At 30.7% G+C, this 20,997-nt stretch overlaps 1 protein-coding gene across 4 annotated transcripts in view; it reads right to left on the bottom strand.

Annotated features, from left to right (window-relative positions):
- LOC126743402 (protein phosphatase 1 regulatory inhibitor subunit 16B) overlaps window positions 1–20,997 on the bottom strand; it is a 57,134-nt gene extending 36,137 nt beyond the window's left edge. Inside the window, exons 1-2 of one of the 4 annotated variants that reach the window (XM_050450479.1) lie at window positions 20,726–20,997; window positions 20,444–20,514 (exon numbers count right to left, since the gene is read on the bottom strand). The gene's annotated coding sequence lies outside the window, so the exon portion shown is untranslated. Of the gene's footprint in view, window positions 1–12,792; window positions 12,946–12,994; window positions 13,019–20,443; window positions 20,515–20,725 lie in introns of those variants that run through there. The other 3 variants (XM_050450477.1, XM_050450480.1, XM_050450478.1) reach the window with 3 other exon arrangements.

Here is a 20,997-nt window from a genome sequence, read left to right as displayed (position 1 = left end):
ATGTTATAATTGTAAAGCTAGGGGCCATTATAAAAACCAATGTCCATCTAAATACGCTACAGGTAAAGCACTAGCCCCTTATCAGAAAAACTATAAACAAGTTAATTTTACTAAAACCAGCTCGGGCTCAACAATGAATACTTTTATAAAAACCATTTTAATCGAAAATGTCTCAATAAAATGTTTTATTGACTTCGGCAGCGAATGTTCTTTAATTCATCAAAATATGGTAAATAAACTTAATCTTAAAACATTTACTCTCAATAAGCCTATTCATATTTCCACGATATCCGATAATACGTTGGAACTTAATCGTTATGTGACGGTAAAAGTAAACATTGACGATGTTCAGCGGAACATTTCTTTGTACGTTGTAAATAAAAATATTGCGAACGCCGATATTCTTGTGGGTCAAAACTTTACCGAATTGAGTGACGTTTGTTATGAGAAACTTAATGGGGTCTTACGCTTTATTTCGAACACGGCTTCAACTGTTCAACTTGATAATAAAAACGTTAAAATTGGTATTAAAGATAATTTTGCGACAGAAGCGGTTTTGAAGTTATTAAATTCTTATACAGGGTTATTTGCACGAAGCGCTTTTGATGTCGGAACTTGCGATGAGGTCATGCACATAAAACTGAAATCTGATCAGCCAGTGATGTTTAGACCAAGACGTTATTCCGAAGCAGAGCGGGACGTTATCAGAAATATTATAAACGATTTATTAGAAAACAAAATTATAAGAGAATCGACCTCACCTTATTCGAGTCAGGTTTTATTAGTTGCCAAAAAGGGAGGTGAGTCACGTCTTTGTGTTGATTATCGGGCGCTAAATAAATTAACAGAATTCGACAGGTATCCGATTCCTTTGATAGAAGAGCAAATAGATCGATTAGCAGGTTATAAATATTTTTGTAGCCTTGACTTAGCTTCGGGATATTATCAAATTCCGATGAGTCCAGAATCAATTCCCAAAACGGCTTTTATCACGCAGGACGGTCACTACGAGTTTTTAAAAGTGCCGTTTGGACTTACAAACGCTCCATCGGTTTTTCAACGAGTGATTAATAAAATTCTTGGTAATTTGAGATTTTCAAAAGTGTTGGTTTACTTGGATGATATTTTAATTCCAGGAAAAACCGTTGAAGAAGCCATGGAGACACTTAAAATCGTTCTGGACCTTATCAGTAAAAATAATCTTAAACTTAAATTGTCAAAGTGCTCCTTCTTGCAAACGAATATACAATTTTTAGGATATGAGATTTCGGACTCTACTATTAAACCCAATCATGAAAAAACGTTAGCGGTTGAAAAGTTTCCGATTCCCACAAATATTCATCAGGTGCGACAATACCTGGGTCTTACGGGATATTTTCGAAAATTTATTACACATTACGCTGAAAAATCAAAACCTTTAACGGAACTTTTGCATAAAGATAAACAGTGGAAATGGGAAACTTCTCAACAAGAGTCATTTGATGTTTTGAAGCAATTGTTGGTAAACAAACCTGTTCTTAATATTTTTGATAAAAATTTAGAGTGTCGGTTATACACGGATGCTAGTCGAATTGGTATCGCAGGTTGTCTGATGCAAGTTAAAAATAATAAAGAACACACAGTGGCATATTTTAGTAAACAGACTTCTCCCGCGGAGCAAAAATACCATTCATATGTTTTGGAGGCATTAGCAATTGTTGAATCGGTAAAAAGATTTAGACAATATCTAGTAGGTAGACCTTTCATAATTGTCACTGATTGCTCGGCGGTTGTTAGTACCTTCAAAAAGTCAGAATTAAATGCAAAAATAGGACGCTGGGTGTTAGAGTTAAGTGAATATCAATATGAAATTAAACATCGCTCTGGTCAACAAATGAGACACGTGGATGCCCTCAGCAGAAACCCAGTTAAACAGGAAAATAATAATTGCGATACTCTCGAAGTCAGTATTAATACAATAGTAATAACGGAAGGAGATTGGTTACGCACTGCCCAAGAAAACGATGATAAAATACGGGATATTAAAAATATTTTAGAAACGGGAAATTTCGAAAAACAAAAACACATTTTTAATGAATACGAATTAAAAGGTGAAAAAGTTTATAAAATAACCCCTTTTGGTTCACGGTGGGTTGTCCCAAAGAAAGCAAGGTTTCAAATTGTCCGGTTAAACCACGATGATGTTGGCCATTTTGCAGGGGAGAAAACATTTGAATTAATATCACAAAAATACTGGTTTCCTCATATGCGGCGTTTTATTAATAAATATATAAAGAACTGTTTAAATTGTTTATATTTTAAAACTACTGGAAATAGAAAACCGGGCTATCTCCATCCAATTCCAAAAATACCTCGCCCCTTTCATACTTTGCATATCGACCATTTAGGCCCCTTTATAAAATCAAAAAGCGGTAACACTCAAGTACTTGTTATTATAGATGCGTTTACAAAATTTATATTTATATATTCTGTACCCAGTACAAGAACCAAATTCGTTGTTAGCGCCTTGGAAGAAATCATAAAAGTTTTTGGGGCCCCTTGTCGTATTATTAGCGATCGAGGCAAAGCATTTACGTCTCACAAATTTAAACAATTTTGTAAATCACGCGGTATATCTCACTACTTAAATGCCGTTGGTTTGCCACGTGGGAATGGACAAGTGGAGCGGTACAATAGGACGATTATTGACTCCCTGTCAACAATGGGTGCCAATGGTGATGATGACGAGTGGGACCAGAATATTTTAAATATTCAATTAGGGTTAAATGGCAGCATAAATAAAGCCCTAAATGCCAGTCCTAGTGAAGTTTTGTTTGGTTTCCGTGTTTCGGGTCAGGTAGCTTATAACCCGCCTGAATTAAGTAGCTATGTAGATGTTACAGCTCTTCGTAGTCAAATCGTTGCGGATACGGAAAATTATCAGACACGACAAAAACAACGATTTGATCAAAAGAGATGTTCACCCGTAACGTACAAATTGGGTGACTTGGTACTATTGAAAATAACCTCCTTTCCGGCTACAGGTAGTAGTCGTAAATTATTGCCAAAGTGGAAAGGTCCTTTCAGAGTATCGAAGATTCTGGGCAATGATCGTTATGAAGTAAGAGAAATTCCAGGAATGCATCGATCTCAGAATCCCTATGTCGGGGTTACTGCGACTGAAAACCTAAAACCCTGGATTAAATTATAAATTGTTCATTTAAGGTACGCATCCAATTCTTGAATCATCTTTTCTTTTGTTGAGTTAGAGTGTGGTAATTCTATCTTCGGGAGTAGGTTAAAAGCCGGTACTCCGAGTGGCAGTAGCGCTCAGACGAAGCATAAGAATACCCAGATTACTCAGAAGTGCTCACAAAAGAGAACTTTTAATAGTTATTCTGCTATGTAGAGTGTGGTGTTTCTATCTTGGAAGTAGGGTTCGACCTGGTACTTCGAGTAATAGTAATTACTCAGACAAGATGAAATACCCAGATTACTCAGATTTACATGGTAGAATGATAAATTAACTACCCTGTCCGAAAAAAAAAAAAAAAAAAAAAAAAAAAAAAAAAAAAACTAACACTAAAAGTTAGTTAAAGTTATGTGGTTTCTTCCAGAGTCAGCCGAGTAGACGACTGATCTGGTTCAGCAGAGTGAGGACACTCTAAGAGGTCAGGAAGGGCCGAATGTTATCAATCGCTCTATTGATGGCATTATGCCGACTCAAGGATTAAGCTGACTGAACGAAAAATGAAGAACCGTGGGACTTGAGACTCGGCGGGCTCTGACGATACATTTTATTACGGTCAACATTAGATGTTGTTATAATGTTTATTTTAATATTATTCATTTAGTTTAACTCTTTGTTCGTTTCGTTTAAGGACCATTAAAGTTTAAAGTAAAGAGTGTGGTTGTTATTTCTAACATCACTAATAATTAAAAAGCTCCTTGGTTATTTTCAAAACAATATTGGTATACTTTTGCAGACTTCCCAAACTTGTAATTATAAATTCGTTTTTTTTATATTTAGTCTACAAATTTCGTTTTCCATAATTTCATAAATATTTTCATTTTTAATTTGGCATGCCACGTTCTTAAGGTGGCCCCAAAGGAGAGTATCCAAAAGGATCAATTTTGGCAAATTACATTTTGTTATTCCTCCAAGGGCAATACCCCAAGGTTTTCAATTTGAGTAAAAACAATTTAAATGTTTCTTTGTCTATTTTTTGTCTATTAAATGTTTCTGAGGTAATAAATGTGGCCTCGCTTTTCCAAATAATGTAATTATAATTTGAGACAAATTAGATCAAAAACGGTTGAAAATAGACATATATAGTGCCTTATATGAAACCCTTATTAAAAAACCCTAAGAATAGACTACACAATCCAACCAAAACATTTACGGTATGTTTTTTGTTTTTCATTACGATTTTCAGATTCTCCCAGCTAAAATATGTATATCTATTGGATATCTCAAATTTCTTAAAAAATAAAGTCATAAAATATGCAGTTTTTCCTCATAAATAATGAAATACCCTTACTACGTAATAAGACTATATGTAAGGACTCATAATAACTAATTATTTTAGGAGGCAACTAATAAATATTGGTTTGGCGGAAGCTTGTATAAACAATAGATCATTTATTACATTTTTTGACTACAAAAGGTTGATAAGATAAAACTTAGCATTCCGATGTACCATTCCATCTTAAAAGCAAAACGAATACTACTAAACACGCTAAAAATTGATTAAAAAAAAACATGCAATAAGTAACCAAAATATAATTAAAATACGTATAAAATATATACTTTATATAGATAAAACCGCTACGAAAAAATTTAGAATAATCAAATATTATAAAAATGTACGAAAAAAGATAAATAATTACACAAACTTACATTTTTTCTGTTTTGTAATTTTTTAAATATAGTCTGACCATAAAACACATTAAATCTAATTTAACAGACACTTCATTTTCAATATATCAGCACATACAATTACATGTTCAACAACTATAAATCAATCCATATTTTATTGCGTTCCCCCGACAAACCTACAGACTTATTGCAAAAGTATTGTTTTACTCCTACTAGAACAATAATCTCCTATATTGAAGGATAACATATCAACCCTGCTTTACGTAAAGCGCTTAAAAACAAATATTTCTTATACTCATATTTCTAAGTTTAACAATGGAGGTGTTAAAAGATGTAGAACTGAGAATGAGAGTGTATGTTTTATTAACATAACATCTGAAAACATCCCAGGTAAAAATATTTTCATGGACCACCCAATTATACCTGACTGGTATAATATAACTGGGTGTAATATTTATAATTGATCGAAATTTAGGTTATTGTTATTAGGTTACGTGCTGATTAAATTGCTTAAAAAAATATTATTGTACTTACGCCTAAAGTAATTATAAACTGAAAATAATTATTAGAGTGCCAAAACAACTTAATATAAGAGACCCTGTATAAATTACTTTCGAGTATATAAATAACTACCGAGATATAAAAACTTATTTAAATTATTCAATAAGTTGTCAAACTACAATACTTTAGCAAAAATTATCGAGAATAAAATGAAAACTACAAACAAGTAACCTACCTAATATTTATTTATAGAATTCATAAATTAAATGTAAATGAAAGTACATTTTCGTATTTGTTCTCATATAATTTGCACGTAATATAAATTTTATGAATGTTATATAGAAACGTGCTCATCGATTTTAAATGAAATGTATTGAAAACAGTTTTATTGTCTACTGCTAGGATATATATTCTCTTGAAGATATACATAAACCACCATTTTCTACTAATAAACTAACATTTATTCACAATTTATTAGGTTCTGGTTTAAAAATATAAATTATATTTTAAAAATGCATTCAATGGGACCAAAAAAATATATATTTGTTCTTATTCTTATTTAAGAGGTGAAAAATATGTGTTATTTTCTTTTCGTGTTAAAAGGCAATACTCTATTTCGGTTGTTGTATCATATTATATAATAAAGGATTGGAATAATGTTTAATATTTTAAAGGCAAACGAAATTTTTAAGGTATGAACAAAACTTTGAAAACATCGATCTCATCTTTTATTTCTATTAAATCGTGTGTAGGGCGAACAGAAATATAGGCCAACATAATATACTATTATAGTAGCTCGTTTTCTCTCGCCAACTACATAACGCTAACCTACCGACTCAATCGGGAAAAAAATCGGCAAAATAAATTAACTGTATTGCTGCTGTTTTATCTAAATAAATATTGTTCTATGTCAAATGATATTATATGATAATGCCTTACAGATGTTGTATTCCAGGAAAAAGAATTATGATAAAACAAAAAATAGGCATAGCAAAAAATGGCAATATATGAGTATTTTTGTTTCCAAAAGAAGCCGAACGAAGGAACTTGCGGCCTAAACGTATCAATCGCTATAATTTAACTAAACATTCTGCTATTTTTATAGAACATTTTGAAGAAAAAATTATAGTAAGAGAGGATAGGGAGGGTCAGATGGAACGGTTTTTATCACTGCCTCGAAAAAACTAAAGCCGTAACAAGAAGCATTTCCCTTTAAATTTCCTAATCAGCCAAACGTACTTCTCAGTTAAGGTTCCGTCAAACAGAAAGACGCTAGAGGTAGAAATGCTTCTATAAAACTAGAAATAGAAAATGAAAAATGCAAAGAAGTTATTACAAATACCAAAGATGTGTGTAATTATTTAGATTTTCTATATAAAAATAAAACTTGTAAGTATATCTTTTAGTAAATATATCAATAAGATAGTATACACCAAAAGTAATTATTTTGGCTTTATTTTGAAAGAAATTCTAATGTACTTACTATTCCAAATTTTAAATATCTTGGAGTCTATCTAAAAAAAATGCAAATTTCTAAAACTTTTCGTTATTTACTAATTCTTACATAACTAATTTAAAGGAAAAATTAAAATGTTTAAATTACCAAGAAAAAATTATAAATCTGCTGTTCAATGAAATTTATGTCAAAGCATCAATTTCCTATAAAGGTGCTAAAATTGAAGGCTTTAGCAGCAACTTATTTAATGAGTCAACTGTCACTATACAAGTTTTTATGTTGACTTCTAATACTTCCAATAATAATGATCTAATGAGCTTACTTCCAATTAAAAACTTTTCTCAAACAGCAAAACCATCTTTTGAATTTAACATATCACGTTTAACAATATGTTATCAAGCATAGGATATAAAATTCCTTTGCACAAAACAGGTCCCAGAGACATTCTGCAAAACTATAGGCCGATTGCCCTCACAAAAAATATTAGTAAAGTTGTAGAAAAATTCATAAACTTAAGATTAACTGAATTTATAAATATAAATAAATTATTTAACTATGGCCAATATGGTTTTTCCAAAAACTCTGGAACGGAAGACGCGCTTGTCAGCGTAGTGAATCACATTGTCGCGGGTTTTAATACTCAAAAGAAGTGTATGACTATATTTTTAGACTTGTCCAAGTCCTTTGATACTGTGTCACACAGTATCTTGCTGGATAGAATCTAACAAAAAGGGATTAGAGGACTGACCAAAGATCTTTTTAAATCAATCTGCATAACCGAATACAGCAAGTTAAGGTTGGTGACTCCTTGAGCACCACACGCCTTGTAAAATGTGGTGTTCCACAGGGCCAGTTTTGGGACCTATACTCTTCACACTGTATTTTGGCGGCATATTTTCAGTTTTACCCTTTGGCACTGTGGTTTGCTATGCTGATGACAAAGCAATAATTACAGACGAAAAAAACTATTTACAATGTACTTATCCTGCCTCACTTTAATTATTGTTCTAGTGTATTATTTTTATTAAAACAAAATGAGTTGTCTCGACTTCAAAAGTTGCAAAATAGGGCCATGCGTATAATACTAAGTAAGTAAACCAAGATTGACCCCAATAAAAGATATGTTACAGGCCTTAGAATGGATACCAGTCAGAGAGCATCTTCTACTCAATACACTGACATTTGTCCATAAGATTAAAATTGGTCATGCTCCACACTCCACAGTATCTGTTGAGTAAAGCCACATTCTCTGCCGAAATACATGATCATAACACGCGATCAAGAAGTAATTTTTATATACCTAGAGTTTCTTAAGAACGTGCTCAAATTCATTCTTTTTTAATGGTCTAAACAAATACAATAAGTTGCCAATAGAAATCAAAACAATCGAAAGTATAAAGTTTTTTAAAAGGACTTGTAAACATCATTTAATCATAAATTTAGTATAATAAACCACTTATTTCTAAAAAAATTCATGTTTTGTCTGGTTTGTGTCTCGTTTTTTGTTTGTATAATATACATATGTTTGTGGTAATTATATAGTGTTTGTTAGTTATTCAATTCTTTTTTAAAAATGTAATATGGTAATTATTAAGTAACCTTGTTGTATAATTTGTATTAGTTTCTGACTAAATAAACGATATATATAATTAATAAAGGAAATGCCTGGAATGAAGTCTTCATAAAAGCAGAACAGATAATTAATATTGTTAAAAAGTGGCTGGATTTAAGTTTGCTATCTCTCAATGTGGATAAATCGCAATATCTTGACGTATTTTTTAACAATCACCTAAAATGGGACTGCCATATAGAATAGATCTGCATTAAATTACGCAAACTTATGCATAAATTCTATATTTTAAGACAAAGCATGTCAACGGGTGGCATAATGTATATTTATAAGTCACTAGTTGAATTGGTGCTTACTTATGGCATATGTATTCGGGGTGCAGCTAACAGCTCTAACTTATTACCTCTTGAAATAACCCAAAAAAGGCTGTTGAAAATAGTTTTATTTAAAAATAAATACTATCCAACTATTAACTTATTTCAAGACTCTAAAGTGCTTAATATTTATAAGCTATATATAAGAGCCGTCATCGATAAACTTTCAAAAAACTTAGTCAGTCACCAAATTAATATACAAGGTCTGTACAGAAACAGTGGGTGCGAATTCCTGCTGTGGGATTTTCTTCAGTACAAAGAAGTCTGTTATAAATGCGCCCAAAATATAATGCCCTACCACAACACCTTAAAAAAAAAAAGTTACCCAAAAATTAAAAGAAGTGTAGACAACTAGTTATTAGAACTTAACGAGGACATTTTAAAAAACTTAGTTTAGTTTAGTTCTTAATATGTGGTTTCCTATAGTATTTTTCTATAGGCATTAGTAATGTAGAAGTGTTAATGTATATTTTATTATTGCATAGATACACGCACAAATTATTAGTATTATTAATTGTGCATCTACTCCAAATTTTGTATTTATATTGTACCTATTTTTTGTTTTAATAAACTTCTTATCGTTATTATTATTATTATTATCAATTTCTGACAACAATGCTGTAAATAGGAAAATGTTTGGGGCGTTATCAGGCGAGAGATAAAAGTGTATACAACAAATCCATATGACCGGGACCAAATTTTTTTTGCTTGTGCGTAACAATTGGTTAAAACAATGGGTCAACCATCAAACTTATGTTATTCTTAAAATACGGTATAATAAAAAAATGAACAATGTTTGAAGACAAACGACATTGCTTATGAAACTGATATTATAGTCTAAAAATTGTTCACCTAATAACATCAAAATGCTAGAAAACTTTAGAGAAAGTAATAATATTGAAAACGAATAGGCTCAAGTGTCGGCCATTGCGTAAAACTTTTTGATGATAAAATAATTTATATGTATTAACTTAAAGGTACACATACAAACGATAATATTACATTGATACAATGGTACCATACATTTTTTAGAAAATATATCAAATTGGTAAACTGTAAATTTTAATTTAAAGGAGACAGATTTAAAAATCTACGTTATAATCTTATTTACTACAGATCCCCTAGAAGAAAGATTTGAACAATATAGGCAAATGAGTAGTAGTAAATCATATTACTTTACTGCATGCCAGGTCTTAGAAGCTGAAAGAAAGATAGTTTTTAAATTTTATTAAATTAAATTTTCCAAAGGTCATTTAGGAGATCGGTCATCAGTTAACAAATTTAAAAATTACTACAGATAATTCTGATATAAATTTAAATAACTCTCAAATTGATTCATATTTTTATGATTTAATGTATGTAAATTTAAATGAAAATCATACATCTATTTTAATATATATTTCCGGGTACATTGTTCATGAAATTCTTAAAGCCGTTTATGTAATGAAAATCTTCAACAGGAAAAAATCCTATAAATTAAAATTGATCAGAAACTTGTATGACAGTAAATACAAATTTCTGATTGTGGTGGTCTCAAATTGCTTATCGAATATATTATTAATATAATTATACATGCCCATAATTTTTTAATTTTTTTTAAGAGAAAGAATTAAAGAAAAGTTTCTAAGCTTACAATCTCATAAAACTTTTTTCGTTAAGCTAAGCCTATCTTCAATAGAGCACATAATTTTTCTTTGTGAAAAAGTTGGTCCTTGGGGCTCCTTAAACATGAAGATTATAACCACATTTGCGGCCACAATTTTGAATAATCATTTAAAACTAAAAGATAAAGTTAAAAAAAATCAATCTACTTTAAAATGTGCAAAAAAATGAGGATTGATAAGCTTTTAAGCAATTAAAATATTAATATTTTTTTTATTTCAATATTAAATTTGATTCAATTCTTAAAGTATCTGGTTAGGTTTAGTAATTTTCTGTTAAATTATGTTTAGTTTTTCCTTGTCAAAATCCTGTTTTTAATGCTTATTATTATTACTGGAAAGTAGATACGCTTTTATTAGCTCGGGTTGTATCTATGTATGTATGTGTGTAACGGAATCTTTGAGCTTAATTTTTACCGGTTTCTAAAAGTCTTATCAACTTGAAACTTTGCACACGTATCAAGGACCGATGCCAATGCAATAATTTGATAACAGTTTCCCATTATCCTTATTAGCACTGCCAGGATTAATAAATTATTTTTTTTAGATCCTCTGTAGGAGAGTAAGAGAGATAGAACAAGCGCGCGATCTGCGCATGGGGCGTTTAATAAATAATAGTTTAAAAATTCTATCTACTATCATATTCTAACTTCCTACTCTATACTATAAAAATTCTATTCTACAAAAACTTCTTCTAACTTCTATATCTACAAAAAAACACGCTTTTATTGCTAATTGTACTAAAAAGTAGAAAATAATTTTTAATTAAAAGTATTTATTACAGTCGTAGGTCGAACAATCAATCATAATTAATTACCTCAAATAAAAATCATAATAAAATTTAAGTTATTAACAGAATAATTCAAATCAGAGTAAAAAGTATGCTCGATATATTAAATATGACAATTATTCTATTGGCAACTATCTATGAGAGAAGAGAGAAAATGAAGTAAAATTAAAAGTAATAATTATTCTGTTAATAGCTTAAACTTTATTATGATTTTTATTTGAGGTAATTAATTATGATCGATTGTCCAACCTTCTACTACTGTAATAAAAATTCTTTGTAGTTGAAAATTATTTTCTACTTTTTAGATCGTAAGCAATAAACGCGTGTTCTTTTAGTTTTTTTAAACTATTCTTTATTATTTTTTAGTATTTATTTTTATTATTATTATAATTTTTTTATTATTTTTATTAACGTTAATTTGCCGAACTTGGTACAAATACAGTTATAACATATTATACGTATATTATAATTAATGTTTGCTTTTAAATTATTGGTCAATAAAACGTTACTACCAGATGTTATTTGTTTTCATTCTTTCTAGCAATATATTTTAGAACGAACTTTTATCAATTTATACATTAAACAACATGTAAAATTAAAGGAAAACATAAGGGCACCATTTAAATGAGCGTTAAAATCGGTTATTGGGACGTCACGCGGTCCGTCGCGTCTGTCGGCCTGTCTTTCTGTGCGGCCTGGGTGTGTATTAATTAAGTAAACCATGTAATTAGGTACCCATTATTCGTGTTCTAAAATATATAAATAAATTACCAAAAAAAATATATTTTAGATTTTATTGGATTTTCAGAATTTTTTATATTGGTCTATTTATTATGATTGCACATATTTGAAACTCGTGCCGAATAATTCCAATAGCCTAAAAAAATAATAAGATAATAAAATTATAAAACTTCATTGAGGCGACATTTGACGGATAAAATTCACGAGTTTAGTAAAACTCATAATAGAGCTCACATAGAGCCTTAATAAGAGACTTGGACAAATATTTAAGAAACTCATTATTTTTCAACTAGCAGCAAGTTAAAACTAGTCATTAATCTACTCTACGAATCATTAAATGTTTTATTCTCCTAAAATGATTTATTGGTGCTCAACAAGAACGTATAATTGATAAAAAAATCTCATTCTGAATTAAGTTTACGCCAACGCATATTCAAAATTATTAGTATTTATATAGGTACCTGCATCCAAAAATTACACATTCAAGCTCACTCAAAAGTTTCTTATAGATCTTCATTTGGGATTATATAAATAACGTTTATTTGAATCTATGTTCAAAGATTCCTAGAAACCTTTGGTATAAAAACGAGCTTCCTTTTTTATAAGAATTTTTCAATAATAGCTTTAGAATGAATCAGTTCAAAAACAAATTACTATTTAGTTTATTTCCTACATCAAAAGTTGTTATTTTTTACAGGACTTTTACAGGACAAAAGTTAAACAAGGATCTAGAAACTTTTTCAAAAAAACCGCGGAAATTCTTGCAACTTTTTAATACGTACATTAAAAAGGCTTTATAATTGTCTTCTACACTAAAGTCAAGAATTTGATCTTACTTTACCTTAAGTAACAAACTATAAATATTCAGCAAATATTTAACAAATTCATTACAGTAACCATTCATGAGTTCATATCAAGACAAACAGTCCTAATTTATTATTATTCTAATATAAGCACACAGATGTCAACCAATTCGATTTTGTAACGATAAATTTTTATATCGACGAACGTATTAGCTAATTATAATTAGTAGGAACACATACCGTTGCGTTTATTTATGTCTAACGGCTAAACAATAACTGCAGTTCAGCTCTACCGCCACTGTGTGCCTATGTCAAGTCTTTAATCTAATCTTATCTATACCTAGGAGATTTTAAGAAAGAAAATCAGATTCAGTAATATCATAAAAATAAAACTAAACCATATTATGTTAAGTGATTAACCTATAATAAGGTAAATTATAGATTACAAATAAAATCTATAACAAGAAAAGTTTATGTGTTCAATAAATTATAATGAAATGTATGGATAATTTGAAATTTGCGTAAAATATTAAAATTTCGTATTTTGGAATAATGATAAAAGTTAAAAAAAAAGTCAGTGATAAATATTGACTTGCTATTTAATACATATATAATCAGGGATACTAAGTTGCCTCAAAAGCACATTTTTTTTATTCTTTTTGCCTCGAGAAGAAGATATTGTTGTATACCAGATACAATGAGTTACACTATTAGTACCTTAATAAACCTAAAATACAGTGTATACTTAACTCAACCAATTACCATAACATTACTTACAGAAAAATGGAAATCATAACATTTTTTCATTTCTATAAACCTTAGTGTCCAAATATTAAACTGGATGCCAAATTGTTAATAGTATTTAATAAGTGAGGATATACATGTTAATAGAGGTTGACTCTAAACAATCATTACCAAACATGATGTATTTATAGGAAGAATGTATCTATTCTGGTACATACAAAAGAAAATTAAAAGGCTGCTGTGGATAGTCCCCAAAATACAATAGATAATAGTCCTCAAAGGTCTATTAACCATTTTATAATAAAACATGCAGAATGCTGTATCTGTATTTAATTCTTAAATTATATTGCTGGGATTATTACACAGGTGTCCCAGGTCAACTATTGAGCAAGATTTTGCCTGATGCTCTTTTAGTTCCTGTGAATTTTAAACCACTAAAACACTCAAAACACTAATAACATGCCTACTGTATAATTTGAATAGTATGCATGTAAATATATCAGTTCTGTAACATTTATCTGAACTTCCTATAATTTGTTATATAGATAAGATTAAAAAAAATGAGTTAGTTTTATCAAAATATAGTAAGATGATTGATTTATTTACAACACCATACTTTTATTTAAGCAAAATCATTGAGATCATTTTTTTTTAAACTTTGTCTAAAATTCTTCTATTCTGTATAAAATTTATAAAGGCAAAGGATGTCTGGATTTAGAATAGAATGTAAGTGTTCATTGTATGAATTAGGATTGAAAGTTCATAAAATACAATAAACTTTCAAGCTACACAAATTATAAAATAACATTTTTAAAATAGAGAATTTTTTCATGTTACCTTCTGAAAACTTCATGTTGAAATGTATTATGAAATATACAAATATCTTCCCCTCATTTTTACAATATTATATTTCCTTAGTATGCCTAGTTCTACAAACGCAAGTTCTGAGGGTCTATAAGAAATTATGCATAACAACATTTAAACTTTTATGATAAAGTAAGTATAAACTATATACTTTATTAAATATTAAAGTTATGAGATTACCATAAATTTCTCCAGGGTGAAGTACCATTATGCAAGGCAAAATAATAGACGAAGAGTCCTGTTTACTTCACAATCTTTATTTTTAAAAATCCCGACGCGTTTCGGTTGTTAAAGCATTGTCAAGGGAAAACTATGTAAGTAGAATATAAAAGCTTGTTATTAAACTAATAAATTAATTAAAAACATAGTAAAACTTACATGATATTATTACAAAATGTCCATAAAAAGGTCAAAAAATGGCACACACATAACATGACAATACATTAATCTAAGCTAATCTAGTTTTCTCTTGACAATGGTTTAACAACCGAAACGCGTCGGGATTTTTGAAATAAAGACTGTGAAGTAAACAGGACCCTATGTCTATTATTTTGCTTTGCATTAAAGCTATTAATTTTTTCTTGTTTCTTAAAAGATTGTGTATTCTGATTGCAGAATGCTTTAAGTCTGTCCATAAAAAATGTAACTGCAAATGTTATTTGCTTACTTATACAATGCAATTCTGAATTTAAATTTTTTATGTATTTCAGTAGTAAGAAAATTATAGTAAAAATGTTACTAATCAACCTTTTGTCTAACTGCCTTCATTCCCAATATCAAATAATATTTTTTTAACATTTAACATACTTAAGTTTCTGGTTCAATGATCAGGATGATAGTTTAGACAAGTCATTTATCTATTTTTGTTAATGCTAATGGTTTTTTTAAAGTACTTATCAATTATGTGTCATTAATAAACAATACACAGATATATATAGTACAATCCTTATATTGACTTATTTATTTCATAAATTCATAAACCAGAAGTAAACAAACTGGAAAATGCTGGAACTGTTTGAACTTCATAAAAAATAATATATAAATTTTTTAAAGAACTTGATATCATTTTCAAAATATTTGATTTTTTTCAAATATATAAAATTTTATATTATTTGTATATGTATTACTTAACAGGATTACTATAGTATTTTTCTTCAGATGTATTGCTACCATTTGAAAAAAAAATTCTTTGCAATAAGTTAATTTTTAAAGTTATTGAAGATTAAAATCATATCATCACCAGGTCTATTGCAATAACATAGTCGGAATGGAAAATTTTGGAGCTATAGTACCTACTTAAGGGTTAAAATTTGAGGGGTACTTAAGGGTTAAACTGAGATCCTAAGTTATCAACATCTACTACTTTGTCTATTCCTTAATAATAAGCAAACAAACTAAAAATTTAGACTAAAAGAAGATTATACTTTAATTATACTCTATTTCAGAAGTGTGTAGAGCAATAAAACCTCATTAGGTATTCAAAAGTGGTACCTGGTGATCCACCAATATTTTATGCCACTACCTTAGTTGGGTATTAGTTTCAATGTAAAATTCTTTCTTTTCGTTGATTGCAGGTAGTGCCACCCGGTTTTGGGTCAATTTATGAGTTTTGCCCATTGTTACCCACTGATAAACATTGAAAACGGTTCGCCAAAGGCGTGCAACTGGGACTTGTTTTTTACCTTATAATTAATGTACTTAAATGCTATTTTATTTTAGAAAGTTACTTTTGTTTAAATGGAATAATATATTTTTTTCACAAATTTATTGAACATAATATGTAGAGTAAAACACTTGAAAATGTCACTTTTAGATCTGGCACTTTTTGAACAGTGTATAACAATTTTAAATTATAATAGATTGTAGTCTTCTTCGTCATCTGACAAACTGTCATCACCTCTTAACATTATAATTAAAGGATCGACTGTCTGATCGATGAGGTTGTCAAGATCCCACATTTTGTCCTCTTGCTTAATTACATGCTGGACTGCTTTTCGCCAATTCTCTGGTGTCGCTTCCGTAATGGCTTGATCAAACAGTCGCTTAATATCTTTCATTTTAAAAGTCGTGTTTTGTCTTGCTACAAATCCTTTTACCTGCGCCCATATCAGTTCTATAGGATTTAGTTCGCAATGATATGGCGGTAAGCGCAGTACAGTTATATTATATTTTTCGGCTATATCTTCCACGGCGTATTTCATGAAACGAGTTTTGTGTAAGTTAGCTATTGCCAGCAGTTCTTTTTTTATCAAATTTGCTTCAAATGCAATACCTTTTGCAGTCAGCCAATCGATAATTTCTTGCTTTCTCCAACTTGAAGTTGGCGTCTTCTCTATTCGCCATGAATGATAGCTTGCATTATCCATAACCACCACCGAATTAGCCGGAAGAAATTTTATCATTTCACCAAAATAGTCCTCAAAAACGTCTGAGTTCATGTCTTCATGGTAATCTCCTGTGCGAGTCAACTCAAAGGTTAGCAGATCTTCTTTTAAAAATCCCTCTTCGCTTCCAATATGTGTGATTATAAGTCTTTTTCCTTTTCCCGAAGGTACTTTAATACCCGTAGACAGGCCTTCTATGAAAGCTTGGCGAGCACTGGTTATATTTTTGTCTTGCCACATTTTTTGGACTATATAACCTTCGTTAATCCCCGTCTCATCAAGATAAAAAACTTTCTTTTGCTCCCTGCGGTACTGCTTGATACTTCTCAAGTATTGTCGTCTCCAACAAACAATTTCGTCGCTCTCCAGTAAAAGTGCTTTGCGGTTATGCTTTTCCCAGGCACAATCCATATTTTTTAAAGTTTTCCATAAAAGTTTTCTACTTATCAACGGAATACTGTCATCTCGGCCAAGCTCCATTAAAATTTTGTTTAGGGTGGGTATTTCCTTTTTAAAATAAAAAGAGTAAACTTTTCTTCCAATTATACATTTAGCATTTTCATCAAGGACTTTTGTAGGTCGTCCTGGCTTTTGCTTGGGAGATTCCACTTGACCTGCTTTTCTTTCCCGCAACAATTTGAAAATGGTGGACTTTCCAATTCCACTCATTCGAGAACATTTTTCAACAATTTCTTCCACAGTAAAACTAGGGTAATCGTGTTTTATGCAATCATGTACATTTAAAATAATAACTTTTTCACTCAGCGATAGTGGAGAATTTTTAGTACATCTTTTCGTTGGACTGAATACCTCCATTTTTTAAATATTGGGATAATAATATTGTGATTACACTACAGCGTAGCAGTGACTACTAACGTTTAAAATATGATTTAAAAGTATTTATTTATTTATTTATTTATTTATTAACGGAATCCATTTACAAAAGTATTACATAGCATACCCATACAAACATATATATTCAGAAACATTATATACAAAACTATCTATAAATTAGTGTAAGGTGTAGATGAGTTAATTAATTAAAGCCCCTATGAAATAATATTCTTTAACTGCCCCTTAAAAAATGTTATCCTAGAGTCAAAAAAGTTTATCTGTCCTGACAGACCATTAGCACTTCGAGCCATTTGTGTAATTGGCTCATTAATACCATAATTGGTATGGTGGAATGGGACTGAAAATATTTCTGATTGTCTATTCAATCTGGAAGGCACCCTAAGTTTAAAAAGAGACAATAACTCGGGACAATCTATAGTAGCATTTAAAACCTTATGCATAAAACATAAGTCAAGTAATGTTCTTCGTGACTCCAATGTGGGTAAGTTCAGGTTATCCCTGACCCACTGATAGTAATACTCCTGTCTCCTGTAACCACATCTAAAAGCCGCCACCCTTAAAAATTTATTTTGAGTTTTTTCAATCTGCTCAATGTAGCAGTTATATGACGGGGACCACACAATTGAGCCATACTCCAAGATGGGCCTAACAAGAGAGCAATAAAGTAATCTAAAAGTAAACACAGACAAATCAGTTGTAGACCGTTGGATAAAACCCAGCATTTTCATTGCCCTACCAGTCACCTGATTGATGTGACTTTTAAAAGACAACCTGGAGTCAATAAATATTCCTAAGTCAGAAACCTCTGTTTTGACACCAATTGCTACATTATTTATTTTATAAAGAAAAGCAATAGGGTTTCTTTGCTTAGAAAAAGTAATCTTATGGCACTTATTGATATTAAGGGACATTCTATTCAAGTGGCACCAATCAAAGAATAAATTGAGGCTTTTTTGCAGGAGCACAGCATCAGAAAGGGATGTGATAACCCTAAATAGCTTCACATCATCAGCAAACATTAGCACACGACAATTTTCAAGTTTCCAAACTAAATCAATCAAAAAGAGGCAAAACAAAACAGGGCCCGAGTGAGAGCCCTGTGGCACCCCAGATGGTACCATAATTTCAGAGGAACATGTACCTCCAAGATTAACAATCTGGGTTCTACCTCTGATGAATCCCGAGATCCACTGAAGAAGAGGCCCCATAATACCTAAAGCCCTAAGCTTCTGCAAGAGTACCCCATGGTTAACTCGATCAAAAGCCTTGGAAAAATCTGTATATATTGAGTCAACCTGAAGTCCCTTCTCCAAGCAGCGGTAGAGGTAGTTGACATACAGCACCAAATTAGCATCAGTAGATCTGCCTTTTATAAATCCAAATTGCTCAGGATTAAATAAAGATTTAAAACTCCAGGCAATCCTATGACTGACCAGGCAGTCAAGCAGCTTTGGCAACTCAGATTGGTTACACACAGCCCGATAATTGGAAATTTCATTTCTACTACCAGATTTAAAAATGGGTTTTAGAAAACTTCTCTTCCAGAGAGTGGGATAAGAACCAGTACCTAGAGATTTGTTAAAAATGAACAGTATTGGTTTCGTAAGAACACAAACACATTTCTTTAGGAAGAATGCCGGAATCCCATCTGGTCCAGAGCAGAGCTTATTCTTAGAGGAAGTAATAACCTCATAAACATCCTGTGTTGACAGAGTTAAAGTGCTCAGACAAATTGATTTATCAAAATCAAAAGATGATATGTCATTGACTTGCTCATCCGAGTAGACCGATGAAAAGTATTCTGCAAACATATCCGCAGTATCCGAGATATTCATACTAATCCTGTTATTGTATGTCATTCTGGAGGGAAGACTAAAACCAGTTCTTTTATTTTGAATATATGACCAGAAGTACCTTGGATTGCCAGCGAGATTCATTTCCACCTTATTAATGTATTGCTGATAGCACAACTCTCTTAAGTACTCACATTGTTGTCTCAACAATACAAATTCACCATAATCCTGCTGTTGACCACTAATTTTAAACTTTTTGTGAATTTGTTTCTTTCTTATGATCAAACTGCGAAGCTCTGAAGAAAACCAAGATGGAAAAGAAGAACTTTTGTACCTCTTTAGAGGAATAAACCTTTCCATTGAGGAGTAGATCACATTATAGAAAATTGAAACTATGACATCAATAGATGTCTCTCCCAAAAACAATTGATTCCAGTCTATCCCAGCAAGACAATCATTAATTGCTATGTAATCTCCCTTACCAAAATCATAAAAATATTCCTCATATATCATATCATCAGAATTTTCTGCACAACAAAGGTCGAAACTAATTGCTGTATGGTGTAAGCTATTCTCAAAAATTTTGTCTATTGCACGTTCAACACTAATTAAATCTGAGCTACTAAATATGAGATCCAAGGCAACCCCGTTGGAATTTAGAACCCCATTTACCTGGAAAAAGTTATAGAAGCTAAAGCAGTTGGCCAGAGAAAGCACAGACTCTCTGTCACTCTCCAGACAACCACCAACCACCAAACCAAGATCATCATTCTCCCATCTAGCATGTGGTAAATTGTAGTCACCTGCCAAGACAAACAAACTACTTGAATATCTACTATATACATATTCAACGGATTCACAATGGCTTAAATAGGCTTGAAGCTTATTTATAGTCTGTATATATTACCTGACCCCATTTTTGCATGTTACAAAGCATTAAAAGATAGGTACCTATACAAAAGGATTAAAAGTATTTATTTAGTATTTAATCTCTTTCAAAATAAAGGCATTTAATCCGTAAAAATTAAATTCATAAATATTATAAGTACCTGCACCTATGAACTACCACGAAATGTAGCCAAACAGAATGGAATTCCCCAGTTTATTGCTCTATACACTTCTGAAACAGAGTATAGGTGTTAACAAACTATTAAGTGAATCGCTTTACTAAAATATTGATTGTGTTCTTGCTTAGATATTTTGTTAGTACATATTGTACCAAGATATAATTTGCACTTCTCCTATTAATATGTAATTGCAATAATCAGAATATTAATTTGTAGGTTTTGTTAATTCCACATAATTATTAAGTTATAGTCCTATGGTCTTACCTTTTTTAAATAGTAATAACAATCGCCTGCATGTAAAAAGTCACTGGCAGAACCACTTTTCAATTGGCCTTATTAAGTAGAGAAAAGTAAAAAGGAAGTACGGCAAGAGCATTTTACAGGCTTATAAATAAATTACATGAAATATTTAATCTTTTTGGATTAATTTCACCTGTGGGGAGTGTTTTTTCTCAAAAATAATTCAATTTTTCATCAAAGAGTTTCTTATATTCTATGTATTTTTTTATGTGATTGGAAAGGAATGTATGTTTGTT

Source organism: Anthonomus grandis, chromosome 12, assembly GCF_022605725.1.
Source record: "Anthonomus grandis grandis chromosome 12, icAntGran1.3, whole genome shotgun sequence".
Classification (NCBI taxonomy): Eukaryota; Metazoa; Arthropoda; class Insecta; order Coleoptera; family Curculionidae; genus Anthonomus; species Anthonomus grandis.
This window is presented reverse-complemented; position numbering and strand designations above follow the sequence as displayed.